Source organism: Triticum aestivum, chromosome 3B, assembly GCF_018294505.1.
Source record: "Triticum aestivum cultivar Chinese Spring chromosome 3B, IWGSC CS RefSeq v2.1, whole genome shotgun sequence".
In the NCBI taxonomy this organism is placed as follows: domain Eukaryota; kingdom Viridiplantae; phylum Streptophyta; class Magnoliopsida; order Poales; family Poaceae; genus Triticum; species Triticum aestivum.
The window spans coordinates 512,297,938-512,318,820 of record NC_057801.1 but is presented as its reverse complement, the minus strand read 5'-3'; the positions used below and the strand labels follow the sequence as shown (position 1 = coordinate 512,318,820).

The window sequence follows — 20,883 nt, the reverse complement described above, 5'->3', positions numbered from 1 at the left end:
CATCACCCTTTCCTCTTCAAGGAAAACCAACGCAAGCTCAAGACGTAGCAGCATTGCATATCCTTCCGACGCCATTACTTAGTTCGAAAGCATAGGGAAAACGCTACCACGTCAGCCGAAAAACGGTGTCGTGGTAGCGTTTTTAAGATAAAAAATATTTCTAGCTAGGTAACATTAATTAGAATACATCCACGATAATTATGTGTAGCACTTAAACTTAAGATAGCTAGGAAAAGTTTTGAAGTATGATAAGATGACAGAATGTCACGTGTAGCCGATCGAGTAGTTTACAGAACCACGACAGCATAGCTAGTTGTCACTATCCTATTACATCAATAATAAGGATCATCAATGTATTTCTTCGCCGGATCCATAAGAGACACCGGTCTGTCAGCATCACGACCTGCTTATTAAGATGAGTTTTTATCTCCTCCGACCTGACAGGTGCGTCGCCGTTGAAAAAGCCGGCATGGTGGATGACATCCTTGTTGAGGATGGTAGCAAACTTGACCTAGATGCGTCTGAACTCATCTCTACTGTCTCTCGGGCAAATTTCCTCCATTTTCTTCCCACATGCGATGACGTCAGAGTTCTTTTTAAGGCGTTCTTCCTCCCGTATGTACTCCTCCATGTGGTGGACGACGTAGTAGCCGTCTGTATCACTGTTTTCCGGCTGCTGCATGCAACAAAAGTCAGTTTTGTGGGTGAACTGTATCTCTTTAAATTTGTCGAACTTGCGATATCCGTCTCTGATCACTCCTTCCCGTCTAGTATAATCGGCCAGTACTTCATCGAGAACTTCTTAATGCCTCTGTAGTCTTTCTTCACTTTCCTCGTCGAATCCAAGAAATAAGTTTCGGCAAACTTCGGGGAAATAACGATGAGGACACAATGTTCTCTGTGTAAAAAGTAGAGAAAACGAATTATTCTCGAGTATATAATGTTTTGACGTGGAAGCAGAATGAGATTGTATGAAAGAATAGTGTGTACCGAGTACCGAATGACTTACTTCGGATAGTAGGGCACTATAAAGCAATCTTTTTCCATGCTGGCAAGCATGAAGTCTGTTAGGTAGTTCCTCATAGCTTGACGGTGATCAGGGAGATTGACGTTGCCCTCGTGCCTGAGGTAGGGGTCTGCTACCGTGACAACCTTGTTTAGCTCACATATGGCAGTGTAGGCTGTATTGATTGCCCATAGGCATATTAAGGAAGGACCAAGCTTGTATAGGTAGAACAGGTTGAAGATGTCGAATGGTACATAGAACTTCTCCGCGGGGAAACTATTGCAGAAACCAATATTAGGTGGCACCATCACTATGACAATGGGGCATGTCCACCTGCATGAGTAAATGCGTACTTCTCCCTACAGAGAATTGCATCATGCAGAAGTCTCAATTCTGTGTGCAGAAGATCGGAGAGCTCCTTCGGAAGGATGGGTTCACCCAGGGAATGGTAAGGCCGCCATGCAACACGATGAACTACTTCTTTATTATTCTGAATTTGCTAGCTGGCGACCACAGTGCCCTTCTTAGCAGCATTTCCTGGTCGCCTCCTCTTCTTGCGTGACATATTAGGCTGGCTGGCTGCACCGCCTGTTAGTGCATTTGCTAGCGTCGCATTGAGTGTGTTTGGACTCAGCAACGCTCCCCTAGATGGTGGCACTTGTGTGTCTGGTGGCGTGAAGTCCCCATTGAACAGTAGACTCTTCTGGCAAGGAACAACACGGTGATCAGCTTGGACAGCAGGAGGCATAGAGATTGCTTGGACGAGATCAGCATGCATAGGTCCATCAAGATTGCACATGTTAGCTAAGTTATGATATTCTTCAACCAAGAAGAATCGATTGACAAGTAAGTCATAATTATTTACTTGGTCCTCAATGACATTCACAATGCTGTTATGCAATTCAGGTTGACTCTGACCCAAAGGAGATGGTCCTTGACACGACGTCTTGCCATTGTTCATCTGTTGCGAGCTTGTTGGAATTTGGACATTTCCTAGCCGAATACGACTCTTTAGCCACATCATTGGCAACCATAAGCACTGTCCAAGGGTACGCTGCTATCCGCATCGGGAGGTTGTATTGGAGGAGCAATAACAGACAACTCAACATTGAAGACCCCCTCAGGCATCTGCACTCCATGCATGATTGTATCTTTGGGGCGAATGATCGAGCCGATTACAACTTTAATCAGCTCACCGTTCACATGGGCTAAGAGACTGCACGGAGTGTCTTCCATAAGAGCGTCAAAAGCATCCATTGGCGACGGGTTTCCAATGAATGAGACAGAAGGGCTGCTATTCTTGGGCGATGCGTCAATGACAATGTTTCCTAGTTCATCATTTTTATGGCTTGACGCTCTCGATTATTGAAGGCAACATGGCTTGGCCATGGGCTTGGCTTTGCGTGTTTATGTGTGCTTCAATGTCGGTAGTTGCTGCGGCTGTGGCTGCATGTCACATCCCTAGCTCTGGCCTGTCCTGTGCTTGCTTCCATCTGTGCATCATGTTTAAATTTTAAAAAAAAACTTGAACTGAGGAAGTCAGAAGCCTCAAAACCCTAAATAAAAGAAGGGCAAAAACCCTAAAATCTCATTCATTGTTCCAAAATGCTCCTCTTAGATGTTTAATATTTTTGGCAAGGGTTTTGATCCAAACCAAAAATAATGAACATTTTAAAAGGATTTATTTTTGGGACTTTGAATTTAAATCATTAGCTATTTGAATTTGAATTATATTCATATAACTAGAATATAATTTCAAATACCCCTGAAATATATTATAAGCTTTTGGAAAAGTCCATCTAGCAAAATAAAAATATTCAGAGGAGTTTTTGGCATTGTTTGAATTTGTTTAAATTCAAACAATGGCAAAAGATATTAAATAAAAGAAACAAAACAGAAAAAAAATAAAAGAGTAAAGCCTACCTGGCCTCACCCGTGCAGCCCACCAGCCGGCCCAGCTCCCCCACCTGGCCGGCCCAGCCCACCTCCTCCTCCCCCTTGTCCTCTTCCTCCTCTGCCAGGAGGACGAACAGAGGCGAGGCGTGGCGCGCGCCGACGCTGCCTCGGCCACCTCCTGCTTCCCCTGGCCACCTCCTGCTTCCCCTGGCCGCGTGGATGAATGCCCGGTGACGTCCCGATCCGCCCGACCTCTCTCACTCTCCCTCGACCCTTTCCCCCTTCTCTGCTTTTTTTCCCCTCTCGCTCCCGAACGCCTCCGTCGCCGCCGCACACCGCCACCGCGCTCACCGGCCGTCCCTCGAGCAACCGTCATGCTCGTTGGCTCCGCCTCGTCGTCCACGTCATCCCAGATGAGCCACGCATCCTCAGGCGCCCTGCAACGTCGCCGCAATCGTTGTCTTCTACCTTCGGCCGCCCGGATCTCCGGCGACCCTGTGCTGCCTCCAACGCTCCCCCGGCCTCGTCTCCGCCTCGAATGAATCCGCTGTGAGCCCCTGCTGCTTCTCCTGTGCTCGCCCCCTCCGTTCTCGCCCCCTAGCCTCTTCCTCCACCGCGGCCGAGAGTTTCTCGCCGCCGGCCATGGCGTGGCCGTGGCCACAGCCACCCCAGTTCGTATCCGAGCCCACTGACGTGCTCACCGTGATCTCAGGAGTCCGTAGCACGCCCCAGCTCCTCCTGCCGTGCTCCCTAACCCCGACCCCGAGATTGCCCGAACTCCGGCGGCCGCAAAAGAGCTCGCCACCGTTAACTCCGGCCACCCCAGCACCAAACACCGCCACCGTTGGATGCGCCACATCGCCAGCTACTCGTAGCACCCACCCGTGCATCAAACCGTGGCCGGAGCAGCGTTTCCGACGCTCTCCGTCGTCTCGGCCTCGCCGGCGGCTAGACGCCGGCGGGTTTGACCCGCCGATCGTTGACTGGGTGGGCCCAGTTTGACCCCTGGGTCAATGACATGTGGGCCACCCTTGCTAATTTTAGTTAGATTAGTTTAGCGCTAATTACCCGGATTAGTGACTAACCTAACACTAGCTAACCCTGTTTAGTTAGTCAACTAACCACTGACATGCGGGCCCAGGCCCATTGACAGTTTAGTTAGTATTAACTTAATCCTGTTAACTAGTTGTTACACTGACATGTGGGTCCCAGCGTCAGGTTTGACCTGGGCTGGCGCCTTTGACCTGCTGACGTCATCATGACATCAGGCTGACGCAATAAGTATTTTCTGGTTTTATTATTATTCAGGAAATTTCAGAAAATTGTATAAACTTCAATAAATCATAGAAAATTAACCGTAACTCCAAATGAAATAAATTATATATGAAAAATTATCAGAAAAATTCAAGGAATCCATCTGTACCATTTTCATGCATGTTAGAACAACTTATAGCTGCTGTTTAGCACAAATCAATTAAATGGCATTTGAATAATCACATATGGAGTTTGAATTTGAATCTTGTATTCAAACCAACTTCATTTAATCTGTTGCTAGTTGCATTAGCCCAAAACACATTCATTTTGCCATGTCATGATCATGCATCATATTGTGCATTGCATTGATTGTGTTCCCTTCTATGTTGCCGGTATTTGTCCCCTCTCGATAGACGTGATACCGATGATGTGATCGTTGACACTGATGAAGACTCAATGCTATCTTCAGAAGTGCCAGGCAAGCAAAACCCCTTTGTTCATTCCGATACAATCCTACTCTCTCGCTCCTGCTCTCTTTTACTGCATTAGGACAACACCGATTCATCTGTTACTTGCTGCGGTAGCTGAACCCCTTTATCCTTTGCATGACCTGTCATTGCCACAGTAACTAGATAAAACCCACTAGCATGAGTAGGAGTTGTTTGAGCCCTGTTGTGCCTACTCATTCATGTTTGTTTGTCATGCCTGCTACTGCTTAGAGTTGAGTCAGGTCTGATTCATCGGGGATGAATCAGAGGTGTGTGAACATGTCCTACTATGTGTGAGCTAAGTGTGTGAACACGATTTGGTAAAAGGTATCGGTCAGAGGCCATGTAGGAGTACATGGTGGGTTGTCTCATTGCAGCCGTCCTCAGGAACTAAGTTCTGTGTTTGTGATCCATGATTCAGCTACTACCACGCATTGGGCCCGAAACCAATGGACCCTCTCGGCTTCTTGATCACCCTTGTCCTCTGTCCAGGAGTTGCAAGTAGTTTCTGGTGTTTGTAGTATGCTGGAGGCCGTGGGCAGCGCTGACCGTAGGGGTGGGCTGTGATGCGGTAGGCACGTGGCCGGGTAAACCGGGCGCCCGTTTGGTGTCACGGAACCCTGTTCACATCGTTTGGGGCTGTGAGCGAAACTCCGGCCGGATCTCCTCATGGATGGAACCCGAATAGGCGATAAACCTGGACTAGAGACTTGAGTGTTTAGGCAGGCCGTGGCCGACACCCACATTGGGCTTCCGCTTGAAGGTTGCCGAGTACATGTCGTGTAAACGGCGGTAAGTGGTGAGAGCGTGTGTGAAGAAGTACACCCCTGCAGGGTTAACATCATCTATTCGAATAGCCGTGTCCGCGGAAAAGGACTTCTGGGTTGCTTATATCAGTTCATAGACAAGTGAAAGTGGATACCCTAAAATACGCAAGATAAGCGTGAGTGCTATGGATGGCGTTCTCGTAGGGAGACGGGAGCGGATCCATAGTGGTGTATTGATATGGTGAATATGTGGACTCGTGTGCGCCACCTCTTAAGGAGTTACATTGCAGTCGTAGTTTAGGATAGCCACCGAGTCAAAGCTGGCTTGCTGCAGTTAAACCCCACCATCCCCTTTGTTGATAATGATGCATATGTAGTTAGTTCAGATGTAAGTCTTGCTGGGTACATTTGTACTCACGTTTGCCTATTTTATGTTTTTGCAGAGAGACTTCAGTCTCACTAGTAGTTCCGCTTGGACTTCGACGTTTAGCTTGTTACCTCAGCTACGATCTTGTGCCCTCGGCAGGATCTGGTAGATAGTCAGGCTTCTCAGCCTTTTTCATTTATAGATGTCTGTACCCAGACATGATAGCTTCCGCTTGTGCTTTGACTTGTATGCTCTGAGTGTTGGGTCATGAGACCCATGTTTGTAATATCTCGCTCCTCGGAGCCTAATGAATAAATTACTTGAGTCATAGAGTCATGTTGTGATGCCATGTTGTATTTGCACATATCGAGCATATTGTGTGTATGTTATTGAAATGCTTGGTATGTGTGGGATCTGACTATCTAGTTGTTTATCTTTAGTAGCCTCTCTTACCGGGAAATGTCTCCTAGTGTTTCCACCGAGCCATGGTAGCTTGCTACTGCTCCGGAACACTCAGGCTTGCCAGCATGTGTCCTTCTTCGTTCCTGTGTCTGTCCCTTCGGGGAAATGTCACGCGATGAATACCAGAGTCCTGTTAGCCCGCTACAGCCCGGTTCACCGGAGTCCTGCTAGCCCAGTGCTACAGCCTGGATTCACTCGCTGATGACCGACACGTTCGATGCTGGGTCATGGATGCCTGTCCCTGTAAGTCTGTGCCACTTTGGGTTTACGACTAGCCATGTCAGCCCGGGCTCCTTATCATATGGATGCTAGCGACACTGTCATATACGTGTGCCAAAAGACGCAAACGGTCCCGGGCAAAGGTAAGGCGACACCCGTGGGAATACCGTGCGTGAGGCCGCAAAGTGATATGAGGTGTTACATGCTAGATCGATGTGGCATTGAGTCGGGGTCCTGACACTGCAATTATTTTTTGTTCGTTGATTTGCTTGTTGGATCTCCTTCTCTGTCGTTGCTGCTCGCGGTCTTCGACATAATGATCGTCCCATTTGGCTTCGCATCTGGCGCCGTTCACACGACCACCCGCCGACGGAAGCAAGGGGACCTTGCCAAAGGTCACATTGATTGACCGGTTAAGAGGAGTGTTCCACCTGGCCGAGGTCCCTTGAGAGCTCCGAGGTTCCGCATGCTGCCTTGCCAGTTCTTCTTCAAGTCTTCTAGTTTGGTGATCGGTGGAAAATTCCCCTGACTTATAATCATAATGGTACCAGCCCCTGACATAGTTATATTCGAGGGGGTATTTGAATTGCTTGAAGTGGTTTGGAATGCCCTTTGTTGCAAGTATAGAGTCCTGCTTGTCCCAATGAGCTTCTTCCCAACAAAACCACGGCTTCCGAGGGTGTGCTTACTTAATGTCTTTGATCGTATGTCCTTCCCCCATGTCGACTCGCTCTGCACCATAGGGTTCTCTGTATTTTGCATCTTGAAAATGTTCTAGTCATCTGCACTAATGGTAGGACATTTCTCCTTGATCACGGAGTACTCTTCGCGAACCTCTTTTCTTGCGGCTGATTTCCAAGAACTCAAATGGTTTGAGAACTAATGGATTGTATGGTTGTTGACCTGATTCTTTGGGTACGATAGGTTGTCGTACTCATCAGGAAACTTAAATCTAGCATGCACCCTTCTTATTAGGAGTTCTCGCAGATTTTGTTTGCCTGAATCCCTTATATTGGACTCGCTAATGGAGTAGACTTCTCGAAGGATGACACCTAGGGCGTTGCCGTAGTGAGACATGACCTTCTGTGGACTAACAGGCTCACCAGTGGAGTTAACTAGAGTGTCCACAATCCTGTCGGTACCGATAGCATTTCAGCTCCTAGGTTTCCACTGCTTCTTGGTTTTTGGAGCATCCTCCACCTCCTCCTCTTCCTCAGCGCAATACTCATCCGTATCATCTTCATCAGTACCAGCGTCCTTGTCAGGATTACTATCCTTGCTAGGAACATCTTTGTAGCCACTGCCTTTGATGTAGCACTCATCCGGATTTATACCCCCCCTAAAGATCTTCTTCATAGTCATCGTTTCCCTGCGCGTCCGTAAATGCATCTTCGCCGTTGGCCGAATGTGTCGAAGAAGAGCCCACGTCGAACATCTGCAAACAAATAGGACATATACTTAATTCGTATAAAAAATTCAAAATTTTGGCATGACCTTTGCTAAAAATATGACATATTGGTTGCCAGAAATTTGATGAAACGGAATTTAATCAACATTTCGTCAAAACATTGGCAACCCTATACATTCTCTACAAACAAATCAACACCTACAATGTTGGGGAACGTAGTAATTTCAAAAAAATTCCTACGCACACGCAAGATCATGGTGATGCATAGCAACGAGAGGGGAGACTGTGTCCACGTACCCTCGTAGACCGAAAGCGGAAGCGTTAGCACAACACGATTGATGTAGTCGTACGTCTTCACGGCCCGACCGATCAAGCACTGAAACTACGGCACCTCCGAGTTCTTGCACACGTTCAGCTCGATGAAGACCCTCATACTCCGATCCAGCCGAGTGTCGAGGGAGAGTTTCGTCAGCACGACGGTGTGGTGACGATGATGATGTTCTACCGTCGCAGGGCTTCACCTAAGCACCGCTACGATATTATCGAGGACTATGGTGGAGGGGGGCACCACACACGGCTAAAAGATCAATGATCAATTATTGTGTTTATGGGGTACCCCCCTCCCCCATATATAAAGGAGTGGAGGAGGGGGCCGACCAAGGGGGGTGGCGCGCCCTAGGGGGGGAGTCCAACTCCCACCGGGAGTAGGACTCCCCCCTTTCCTATTAGGAGAGGGAGAGGGAAGGAAGAGGAAGGAGGGAGGAAGGAAAGGGGGGGGGCTCCCAATTCGGATTGGGCTTGGGTGGGGGGGGGCGCTCCCTCCCTTGCTCCTTTCCCCTCCTTTCCACTAAGGCCCATTAAGGCCCATATACCTCTCGGGGGGTTCCGATAACCTCCCGGAGCTCCGGTATTGTCCCAATCTCACCCGGAACCTTTCTGGTGTCCAAATATAGTCGTCCAATATATCGATCTTCATGTCTCGACCATTTCGAGACTCCTCGTCATGTCCGTGATCACATCCGGGACTCCGAACAACCTTCGGTACATCAAAACACATAAACTCATAATATAACTGTCATCTAACTTTAAGCGTGCGGACCCTATGGGTTCGAGAACTATGTAGACATGACCGAGACACGTCTCCGGTCAATAACCAATAGCGGAACCTGGATGCTCATATTGGCTCCTACATATTCTACGAAGATCATTATCAGTCAAACCGCATAACAACATACGTTGTTCCCTTTGTCATCGGTATGTTACTTGCCCGAGATTCGATCGTCGGTATCTCAATACCTAGTCCAATCTCGTTACTGGCAAGTCTCTTTACTTGTTACGTAATGCATCATCTCGTAACTAACTCATTAGCTACATTGCTTGCAAGGCTTATAGTGATGTGCATTACCGAGAGAGCCCAGAGATACCTCTCCGACAATTAGAGTGACAAATCCTGATCTCAAAATACCTCAACTCAACAAGTACCTTTGGAGACACCTGTAGAGCACCTTTATAATCACCCAATTACGTTGTGACGTTTGGTAGCACACAAAGTGTTCCTCCGGTAAACGGGAGTTACATAATCTCATAGTCATAGGAACATGTATAAGTCATGAGGAAAGCAATAGCAACACACTAAATGATCAAGTGCTAAGCTAACGTAATGGGTCAAGTCAATCACATCATTCTCCTAATGATATGATCCCGTTAATCAAATGACAACTCATGTCTATGGTTAGGAAGCTTAACCATCTTTGATTTATGAGCTAGTCAAGTAGAGGCATACTAGTGACATTATGTTTGTCTATGTATTCACACATGTATTATGTTTCCGGGTAATACAATTCTAGCATGAATAATAAACATTTACCATGATATGAGGAAATAAATAATAACTTTATTATTGCCTCTAGGGCATATTTCCTTCAGTCTCCCAGTTGCACTAGAGTTAATAATCTAGATTACACAGTAATGATTCTAACACCCATGGAGTCTTGGTGCTGATCATGTTTTGCTCGTGGAAGAGGCTTAGTCAACGGGTCTGCAACATTCAGATCCGTATGTATCTTGCAAATCTCTATGTCTCCCACCTGGACCTGGTCCCGGATGGAATTGAAGCGTCTCTTGATGTGCATGGTTCTCTTGTGAAATCTGGATTCCTTTGCCAAGGCAATTGCACCAGTATTCTCACAAAAGATTTTCATTGGACCCGATGCACTAGGTATGACACCTAGATCGGATATGAACTCCTTCATCCAGACTCCTTCATTTGCTGCTTCCGAAGCAGCTATGTACTCCGCTTCACATGTAGATCCTGCTACGACGCTTTGTTTAGAACTGCACCAACTGACAAATCCACCGTTCAATATAAACACGTATCCAGTTTGCGATTTAGAATCGTCTGGATCAGTGTCAAAGCTTGCATCGACGTAACCATTTATGACTAGCTCTTTGTCACCTCCATAAACGAGAAACATATCCTTAGTCCTTTTCAGGTATTTCTAGATGTTCTTGACCGCTGTCTAGTGATCCACTCCTGGATTACTTTGGTACCTCCCTGCTAAACTAATAGCAAGGCACACATCAGGTCTGGTACACAACATTGCATACATGATAGAGCCTATGGTTGAAGCATAGGGAACTCATTTCCTTTTCTCTCTATCTTCTGAAGTGGTCGGACATTGAGTTTGACTCAATTTCACACCTTGTATTACAGGCAAGAACCCTTTCTTTGCTTGATCCATTTTGAACTTTTTCAAAACTTTATCAAGGTATGTACTTTGTGAAAGTCCAATTAAGCGTCTTGATCTATCTCTATAGATCTTGATGCCCAATATGTGAGCAGCTTCACCGAGGTCTTTCATTGAAAAACTTTTATTCAAGTATCCTTTTATGCTATCCAGCAATTCTATATCATTTCCAATCTATAATATGTTGTCCACATATAATATTAGAAATGCTACAAAGCTCCCACTCACTTTCTTGTAAATACATGCTTCTCCAAAAGTCTGTATAAAACCATATGCTTTGATCACACTATCAAAGCGTTTATTCCAACTCCGAGAGGCTTGCACCAGTCCATAAATGGATCGGTGGAGCTTGCACACTTTGTTAGCATCCTTTGGATCGACAAAACCTTCTGGTTGCATCCTATACAACTCTTCTTCCAGAAATCCATTCAGGAATGCAGTTTTGACATCCATTTGCCAAATTTCATAATCATAAAATGCGGCTATTGCTAACATGATTCGGACAGACTTAAGTATCGCTACGGGTGAGAAAGTCTCATCGTAGTCAACCCCTTGAACTTGTCGAAAACCTTTCGCAACAAGTCGAGCTTTGTAGACAGTTACATTACCATCAGCGTCAGTCTTCTTCTTAAAATCCATTTATTCTCGATGGCTTGCCGATCATCGGGCAAGTCAACCAAAGTCCACACTTTGTTCTCATACATGGATCCCATCTCAGATTTCATGGCCTCAAGCCATTTTGCAGAATCTGGGCTCAGCATCGCTTCCTCATAGTTTGTAGGTTCGCCATGGTCAAGTAACATGACCTCCAGAATAGGATTACCGTACCACTCTGGTGCGGATCTTACTCTGGTTGACCTACGAGGTTCTATAGTTACTTGATCCGAAGTTTCATGATCAACATCATTAGCTTCCTCACTTATTGGTGTAGTCATCACAGGAACCGGTTTCTGTGATGAGCTATTTTCCAATAAAGGAGCAGGTACAGTTACCTGATCAAGTTCTACTTTCCTCCCACTCACTTCTTTCGAGAGAAACTCCTTCTCTAGAAAGGATCCATTCTTGGCAACAAATGTCTTGCCTTCGGATCTGTGATAGAAGGTGTACCCAACAGTTTCCTTTGGGTATCCTATGAAGACACATTTCTCCGATTTGGGTTCGAGCTTATCGGGTTGAAGCTTTTTCACATAAGCATCGCAACCCCAAACTTTAAGAAACGACAACTTTGGTTTCTTGCCAAACCACAGTTCATAAGGCGTCGTCTCAACGGATTTTGATGGTGCCCTATTTAACGTGAATGTGGCCGTCTCTAAAGCATAACCCCAAAACGATAGCGGTAAATCAGTAAGAGACATCATAGATCGCACCATATCTAGTAAAGTATGATTACGACATTCGGACACACCATTACGTTGTGGTGTTTCAGGTGGCGTGAGTTGCGAAATTATTCCGCATTGCTTCAAATGTAAACCAAACTCGTAACTCAAATATTCTCCTCCACGATCAGATCGTAGAAACTTTATTTTCTTGTTACAATGATTTTCAACTTCACTCTGAAATTCTTTGAACTTTTCAAATGTTTCAGACTTATGTTTCATCAAGTAGATATACCCATATCTGCTCAAATCATCTGTGAAGGTGAGAAAATAACGATATCCGCCGCGAGCCTCAACATTCATTGGACCACACACATCAGTATGTATGATTTCCAACAAATCAGTTGCTCGCTCCATAGTTCTGGAGTACGACGTTTTAGTCATCTTGCCCATGAGGCATGGTTCACAAGTACCAAGTGATTCATAATCAAGTGATTCCAAAAGTACATCAGTATGGAGTTTCTTCATGCGCTTTACACCAATATGACCTAAACAGCAGTGCCACAAATAAGTTGCACTATCATTATCAACTCTGCATCTTTTGGCTTCAACATTATGAATATGTGTATCACTACTATCAAGATTCATCAAAAATAGACCACTCTTTAAGGGTGCATGACCATAAAAGATATTACTCATATAAATAGAACAACCATTATTCTCAGATTTAAATGAATAACCGTCTTGCATCAAACAAGATCCAGATATAATGTTCATGCTCAACGCTGGCACCAAATAACAATTATTTAGGTCTAAAACTAATCCCGAAGGTAGATGTAGAGGTAGCGTGTGCCGACGGCGATTACATCGACTTTGGAACCATTTCCCACGCGCATCGTCACCTCATCCTTAGCCAATGTCCGCTTAATCTGTAGTCCATGTTTCGAGTTGCAAATATTAGCAACAGAACCAGTATCAAATACCCAAGTGATATTGCGAGCTCTGGTAAGGTACACATCAATAACATGTATATCACATATACCTTTGTTCACCTTGCCATCCTTCTTATCCACCAAATACTTGGGGCAGTTCCGCTTCCAGTGACCAGTTTTCTTGCAGTAGAAGCAGTCAGTCTCAGGCTTAGGTCCAGACTTGGGTTTCTTCTCTTGAGCAGCAACTTGTTTGCTGTTCTTCTTGAAGTTCCCCTTCCTTTTCCCTTTTCCCTTTTTCTTGAAACTGGTGGTCTTATTGACCATCAACACTTGATGCTCCTTCTTGATTTCTACCTCCGCAGCCTTTAACATCGCGAAGAGCTCGGGAATTGTCTTTTCCATCCCTTGCATATTATAGTTCATCACGAAGCTCTTGTAGCTTGGTGGCAGTGATTGAAGAATTCTGTCAATGACGCTATCATCCGGAAGATTAACTCCCAGTTGAATCAAGTGATTGTTATACCCAAACATTCTAAGTATATGCTCACTGATAGAACTATTCTCCTCCATCTTGCAGCTGTAGAACTTTATTGGAGACTTCATATATCTCAATCCGGGCATTTGCTTGAAATATTAACTTCAACTCCTGGAACATCTCGTATGCTCCATGACGTTCAAAACGTGATGATGTTCTACCGTCGTAGGGCTTCACCTAAGCACCGTTATGATATTATCGAGGAGGACTATGGTGGAGGGGGGCACCGCACACGGCTAAAAGATCAATGATCAATTGTTGTGTCTATGGGGTGCCCCCCTTCCCCGTATATAAAGGAGTGGAGGAGGGGCCCGACCAAGGGGGGTGGCGCGCCCTAGGGGGGAGTCCAACTCCCACCGGGAGTAGGACCCCCCTTTCCTATTAGGAGAGGGAGAGGGAAGGAAGAGGAAGGAGGGAGGAAGGAAAGGGGGGGGGCTCCCAATTCGGATTGGGCTTGGGGGGGGGGCGCCTCCTCCCTTGCTCCTTTCCCCTCCTTTCCACTAAGGTCCATTAAGGCCCATATACCTCCCGGGGGGTTCCGATAACCTCCCGGAGCTCCGGTATTGTCCTAATCTCACACGGAACCTTTCCGGTGTCCAAATATAGTCGTCCAATATATCGATCTTCATGTCTCGACCATTTCGAGACTCCTCGTCATGTCCGTGATCACATCCGGGACTCCGAACAACCTTCAGTACATCAAAACACATAAACTCATAATATAACTGTAATCTAACTTTAAGCATGCGGACCCTACGGGTTTGAGAACTATGTAGACATGACCGAGACACGTCTCCGGTCAATAACCAATAGAGGAACCTGGATGCTCATATTGGCTCCTACATATTCTACGAAGATCTTTATCGGTCAAACCGCATAACAACATACGTTGTTCCCTTTGTCATTGGTATGTTACTTGCCCGAGATTCGATCGTCGGTATCTCAATACCTTGTTCAATCTCGTTACCGGCAAGTCTCTTTACTCGTTACGTAATGCATCATCCCATAACTAACTCATTAGCTACATTGCTTGCAAGGCTTATAGTGATGTGCATTACCGAGAGGGCCTAGAGATACCTCTCCGACCATCGGAGTGACAAATCCTAATCTTGAAATACGTCAACTCAACAAGTACCTTTGGAGACACCTGTAGAGCACCTTTATAATCACCCAGTTACATTGTGACGTTTGGTAGCACACAAAGTGTTCGTCCGGTAAACGTGAGTTACATAATCTCATAGTCATAGGAACATGTATAAGTCATGAAGAAAGCAATAGCAACATACTAAACGATCAAGTGCTAAGCTAACAGAATGGGTCAAGTCAATCACATCATTCTCCTAATGATATGATCCCGTTAATCAAATGACAACTCATGTCTATGGTTAGGAAACTTAACCATCTTTGATTTACGAGCTAGTCAAGTAGAGGCATACTAGTGACATTATGTTTGTCTATGTAATCACACATGTATTATGTTTCCAGGTAATACAATTCTAGCATGAATAATAAACATTTATCATGATATGAGGAAATAAATAATAACTTTATTATTGCCTCTAGGGCATACTTCCTTCATACAATACATGATTTCAAGCACATCTCCTCAAATATTCGACAAATCCATGTCCATGAACAATTGAATCTTTGTGATTTCAACCACATTTCCTCAAATCCATGTCCAATACAACTCACAATATTACAAATACAACTAATTTACGCTAAAATACAGAATCGCGGTCTTCGCGCCTGGACAAAGCGACGCTGGACACTTTGCAACCCGAGATGCAGGAGGCGAGATCAAGGTGGTTGCCGCCGGCCAGGGAGGGGGCAGGGACAAGCGAGTGGTGGGGGAGGGGGGCGAGGGCGGTAGGAGAAGCGGCGACACCATCCAAGGAGGTCGACGGAGGCATTGACGACAGATGATGCGGCGGCGGGCAGGGACGAGGGTGGTGGCGGAGGCCCAAGAGAACTGGAGTGGGTGGTGTGTGGGTTTAGCGTGAAATGAAATCTGCCTCAAATTGGCTAAGGGAATGGTGAAAAATAGCTATGGCGTTGGTGACGTCACCAACGCCATAGATATTTAGCTATGGCGTTGGCTACGTCACCAACACCATAGCTATTTTTCACTATTCCTTATCCAATATGGGGCAAATCTTCACACGCCAAATTTCTTTAGCGCTATTTTGCATGTAGCTCTTTTACATCCAAAACATACGTGAGAATATTTATTTTATTAAGATTGAAATACACACATGATACACAAGTGTTTCTTAATAATAAAAGATATATATATATATATATATATATATATAATTAAGTGCAATGTCATTTCTGAATTCTGTCGACAGAACTTTCTACACCCACAAACGTGTTTCAGTTTCTTTTCGTACACTTTGTTTTGAGCTGGACTTCACCTTCTTCTTGATAGATGCCAGATTTTTTGTCATCAATAGCATGCTCATCTAGATATTCCTTCTTGGACAAGTCTTTATCACTCTGTTCTTTCTGTCTTTTATACAAAAGACTTCTCACTTCCTAAACCTCTGCACTGACTTCCTGTCCGTCCGACTGATTTTCATCTCCGGACTCTTTTTTCATGCCTCCTTCTGGCTTATCATCATGTGTCGTCCCTTCTTCGACTCCGGCATCCTGCTCGTTCTCACCATGACTTGTCCATCATGTGTAACCAGGCATGAAACTATGTCTCAACAAGTGCATCTTCACACGACCAGTGGAAGGGTCAATGGAAACTCCATTTTTGCACTTTTTACATGGATATACTATCTCTTTTTGCCTCTGCTATTCATATCTTCCAACGCCACCTCGAAGAACTCATTTATAGTTCGATCCTTATAAATATATTTGTAAGAATCGCTCTTTTTCATACCATTTCCTATCAACAAAGGTCTTCAATACGACAATATATATACACCTTTTGCTAAAAAATGAAAAACCAAAAATTGGGCATATTACCTAGATTAGATCGATATAGTCGTCGATAGATGATATCGGTCGAGGGCAGCGGACAGCCGGGTGTATTATTTAGGATCTGCATAGAGAAACAAGCTAGATCGACAAAAATTAAAAGAGATAATGTTCATAGTATGAGCTAGCTACGCACAGCTATCAATATATATATATATAGAGAGAGAGCTACCTATACCTATGGCGTGCTACCGGTTGCGACGCCAGCACAATATCTGTTAACCGATATTGGGCCCCACTTAAATACTAATGGCGTTGCTAAACGTCCTATGCCACAAGTATCAGACACAGTGTTGGCGTAGGCGTTTTCCCTATGCTAGCAGTACTCCATGGAAGGGGAGGATGACCGGGCCCACATACTAATGGCGTACACTAGAATTCCTATGTAGCTCTATGCATCTACTAATGTTGTTCCAAATAAGACGACACCACCACTCTTTGAAATAGTAGTGTTGGCATTGGATGGAAATGGTGCACCACCAACGAGAGTTGTGGCTAGCACTTCTTCCACTAGTGTAGGATGTGTGCCATGCTCTCATGTGTGGGGCTAGTGGTGGTCACACTCATCCTCTCATAGGAAATGCACTCAATGTCATATATGGCGGAGTCAGTCATATATGGGGGAGTCACTCATCTCACTCATGTGGTGGCGGCTCTCCTCACATGGCAATTGGGGCATCTCGTCATATGTGGGTGTCAGAGAGATGTTGGTGCAAATGTCTCCATGCATAACTCCAGATGATGCAGTATAGCGACGGTAGGTATTTCCCACAGTGATGAGACCAAGGTTATCGAACCAGTAGGAGAACCTCCTCACACCACGTAAACAACACCTACACACAAATAACAAATACTCGCTACCCGACGTGTTAAAGAGGTTGTCAATCTCTTTCGGGTACGACGCCTCAAGATAGGCAAATAACATGAGGTAAAAGTGGTAGATAGTATAAATAGATCGCGGAACAAATAAATTGCAGCAAGGTATTTTTGTATTTTTGGTTTAATAGATCTGAAAATAAATGCAAAGGAAAATAGATCGCAAAGGCAAATATGATGAAAAGAGACCCGGGGGCCATAGGTTTCACTAGTGGCTTCTCTCAAGAAAAATAGCAAACGGTGGGAAAACAATTACTGTTGGCCAATTGATAGAACTTCAAAAAATCATGGCGATATCCAGGAAATGGTCATTATGTAGGCATCACGTCCAAGATTAGTAGACCGACTCCTGCCCGCGTCTACTACTATTACTCCACACATCAACCGCTCTCCAGCATGCATCTAGTGAATTAAGTTCATGGAGAAACGGAGTAATGCAATAAGAACGATGTCATGATGTAGACAAGATCTATTTATGTAGAAATAGACCCCATCTTGTTATCCTTAATAGCAATGATACGTACGTGTCGTTTCCCCTTCTATCACTGGGATCAAGCACTAAGATTGAACGCATCACAAAGCACCTGTTCCCATTGCAAGATAAATAGATGAAGTTAGCCAAACAAAACCCAAATATTGGAGAAGAAATACGAGGCTATAAGCACTCATGCATATAAGAGATCAAAGAAGACTCAAATAACTTTTCATGGATAAAAGCATATATCTGATCAAAAACTCAAAGTTCATCGGATCCCAACAAACACAAGCAAAAAGGCTTACATCATATGGATCTCCAAGAGACAATTGTATTAATAATCAAGAGAGAGAGAGAGAGAGAGAGAGAGAGAGAGAGGAAGCCATATAGCAACTAACTACGGACCGTAGGTCTACAAAGAACTACTCATGCATCATCGGAGAGGCACCAATGGAAGTGGTGAACCCCTCCGTGATGGTGTCTAGATTGGATCTGGTGTTTCTGGACTCTGCGGTGGCTAGAATTGATTTTCGTCGGCTTCCCTAGGGTTTCTGGAATATTGGGGTATTTGTAGAGCAAAGTGACGGTCCAGGGGGCACCCGAGGTGGGCACAACCCACCTAGGCGCGCCCTGGTGGGTGTTGCCCCCCTGGTGGCACCCCCAGGTGCTTTCTTGGCCCGCTGGATGTCTTCTGGCCCAAACAAAATCCTCAAAAAGTTTCACTGCATTTGGACTCCGTTTGGTATTGATTTCCTGTGATGTTAAAACATGCAGAAAACAACAACTAGCACTGGGCACTATGTCAATAGGTTCGTACCAAAAATGTTATAAAATGACTATAAAATGATTGTAAAACATCCAAGAATGATAATATAACAGCATGGAACAATCAAAATTTATAGATACGTTGGAGACGTATCAGACTCGTTTAGCGATGTCATTAGTCTTGATGACCGATGAATTGTTCGGCTTGATGAGGTCGCCATGCACCTCGGCTGCAAGGGCCGTAGTGTGCTCTTCAGTATGGAGGGAGCGCTCCATATTTCCATTGACTATAATGACGCCACGCGGTCCAAGCATTTTGAACCTCAAATAAGCATATTGCGGGACCGCATTGAAGTGGGCGAAAGTAGTTCGTCCGAGCAATGCATGATAGCCACTTCGAAAAGGGACGATATCAAAGATCAACTCTTCACTTTGGAAGTTATGTGGAGAGCCGAATACCACCTCCAGTGTTAAGGAGCCTATGCAGCGGGCCTCCACGCCAGGTATTTCTCCTTTAAAGGTAGTGTTACTATGCTTGATTCTTGACGGGTCGATACCCATTTTACGGACAGTGTCTTGATAGATTAAGTTAAGAATGTTGCCGCCATCCATAAGTACTCTGGTGAGATGGTATCCGTCAATGATGGGATCGAGTACCAGGGCATCTGAACCTCTGTGACGGATACTGGTTGCGTGATCCCTGTGATCAAAGGTGATCGAACAAGCTAACCATGGGTTAAATTTTGGGGCGACAAGCTCCACGATTGTAGATGTCCCTTAGTGCATGCTTGCCTTCCCTCTTGCGGATGTGGGTGACATAAATCATGTTCAGCATTTTAACTTCGGGGAAAAAACTACTTCCGACCCCCGGTGTTAGGCTGACGAGGCTCATCATCGTCCTCGCTTGGAGGTCCTTTCCCCTTATGTCCGATATTTAACTTACCGGCCTGTTTGAAAACCCAGCAATTTCTATTGGTATGATTGGCAGGCTTGTCGGGGGTTCTATGAATCTGACAAGGCCTCTCGAGGATTTTGTCCAAGTTGGATGGACCGTCTCTGTTGCCCTTGAAAGGTTTCTTCCACTGACCGGGTTTGGAACCACTGAATCCGGCGTTGACTGTCATATCTTCTATGTCATCGTTATTATTGTGACACTTGTTTTTATTGCGGCATGGTCAGCCATTGCCGTCCCTGGCCTCAGACGTACCGGGGTCACTGGAGCTATTGCTTTTACGAGCTAGCCAGCTATCTTCGCCCGCACAGAAGCGGGTCATAAGTGTTGTAAGTGCTGCCATGGTTTTCAGCTTTTCCTGCCCGAGGTGTCAGACGATCCATTCGTCACGAGCGCTGCATTTGAAGGCCGCTAAGGCTTCGACATCTGGTCAGTCCATGATTTTGTTCTTTTTAATTAGGAACCGATTCCAAAGTTTGCGAGCTGACTCTCGGGCTGCTGGACTATGTGACTTAGGTCATCAGCATCCGGTGGCCGGACATAAGTGCCCTGAAAGTTGGCCCAGAAAGCATCTTCTAAATCTTCCCATCTCCCAATGGAGTTTTCTGGTAGGCTATTCAACCAGTGCCATTGATGACCTTCAACTTTAGGGGAAGGTATTTGATGGTGTGGAGGTCATCTCCGCGAGCCATGTGAATGTGGAGAAGAAAATCCTCAATCCAGAAGGTAGGGTCTGTCGTTCCATCGTACTGCTCAATCCCTTCTAGAAATTGGTGCTGCATTACTTCATCAGTAAAGCACATAGGGTGTGCGGCATCTCTATATCAGACGACATCGCGATGGAGTTCGGATGACATTTGTGTTCGGTTATGACCCTGAACTTGATGATGTTCATCGCGCCAGGTTTGGTGGCTGTCATCTCGTGCCGGAGCACGTCCTCTGGATCCATAGATTGATCTAGTCTAGCCGGCTTTATTGGCCAGGTCCTAATGCAAGTCATATGTGTAGTCCAGAGTCGCTGTCTCCTTGCCTCTACAGCGAGCGGGTGCGGGCTGATGTTTGGCGTGATGAGCTGTCTTGTCCCGTCCATGTGGTGGTTGATCTAGTTGATCAGCATTATTATATTTTGATTGTATTGGCGTGAGGGCCTCATCATCGAATTGTGGCAGCAGCCTGTGCTTGGAGTAACTCTTTACTGGTCGCTCAAGGACGTATTCTTTGGCGGCTAGGACCTTGGTCCATCTGTAATCGAGTGTGTCCTGTTCAGCTTAAAGCTGCTATTGTCTCTTTTTGAGTCTCCGTGCGATGGCAATGAGTTTTCGCTTGAAGTGTTCTTAATCGAGGGGTTCCTCTGGGATGATAAAATCTTTGTCACGAGACTCACATCCTCTTCGGAGGCAGGTAAGTAGTTACTGTCTTCCAAATCTTCG

The 20,883-nt window shown here is 45.4% G+C and overlaps 1 pseudogene; it reads right to left on the bottom strand.

The window, feature by feature from the left end:
• Nucleotides 1-1,314, bottom strand: part of LOC123067564 (uncharacterized) — a 67,107-nt pseudogene extending 65,793 nt beyond the window's left edge.
• Nucleotides 1,315-20,883: the final 19,569 nt, after the last annotated feature.